Source organism: Aplysia californica, unplaced genomic scaffold (genome assembly GCF_000002075.1).
Source record: "Aplysia californica isolate F4 #8 unplaced genomic scaffold, AplCal3.0 scaffold01533, whole genome shotgun sequence".
Classification (NCBI taxonomy): Eukaryota; Metazoa; Mollusca; class Gastropoda; order Aplysiida; family Aplysiidae; genus Aplysia; species Aplysia californica.
In genome coordinates, this window is record NW_004798803.1 from 12613 (window position 1) to 13643 (window position 1031).

Consider the following 1031-nt stretch of genomic DNA (forward strand, 5'->3'; position numbering starts at 1 on the left):
ACACACACACACACACACACACACAGAGAGAGAGAGAGCGAGCCAGAGATCTGCCATGAGGGGAGCAGAAGCTGAACCGTGAGGAACGTACGTTCCACATTTCTGTGAGGCCACACGGGCTCAACTGGAAGATTACTCACATCTACACAACACCATCAGCTTTTGGAGAGATTTTCTATTCTTTTTTTTTTCTTTCCCCCTCCCTCACCTTTATCGCCTCATCAACAAACGCATCTGTGACAGATACACAACCAAAACACCCAAATCTTCGTCTCACAAGGGGAGTCGGGATTTTTAGACAGCCAACAACAGAAGGTACAGAAGCAATACATTCCGACTGGGTGCAGCGAATTGGGCGTGACAGTAGGCCTACTGCTGAAAGCAAGTGTAAAACCGTAAGACGACATCCAACATTGAAGATTTAGTTCTTTAGTTTTTGTAAGTGTTTACCGGCACTTGCAAAACAATACGGTCATTATAAGTGCTGAAAATCAAAGGTGTTACGAGAGAGTAACAAATAAAAACAAAAAAAGAAGGAGGGGAGATAAAGACGATAGATGTTTGATAGGAAAGAAGAAGCAAACCATAGTTCAGTTTTTGTTGCAATAAGTAATACTAATACCGAACTTGGAACACACATAGATCGTATAAGTATCTACGATTTAGAAATGTCACCAAAGCATTCAAATTAGCATTCAAAGAAAAGTTTAGTTTTAGTAAGAGTTTTCGGGTACTTGAACACAATAAGGTCATATAAGTGCCGAAGATTAGAGGTGTTACAGGAGAGTAACAAACATAAAAAAAGAAGGAGGACGGATCAAGACGATGGATGTTTGACAGGAAAGAAGGAGCAAACCACACCAGAGCACCTGCCAACCACCCATATTAAAAAAAAGAAGAAGCAAGAACGATCGACGTTCGATGGGAAAGAGGGAGTGAATCACAACGGAGCACTCGCCAATCATCTACACGCAGAAGATGGTAGGCTGGAAAGGATTGTATACTGAGAGAGAGAGAGAGAGAGAGAGAGA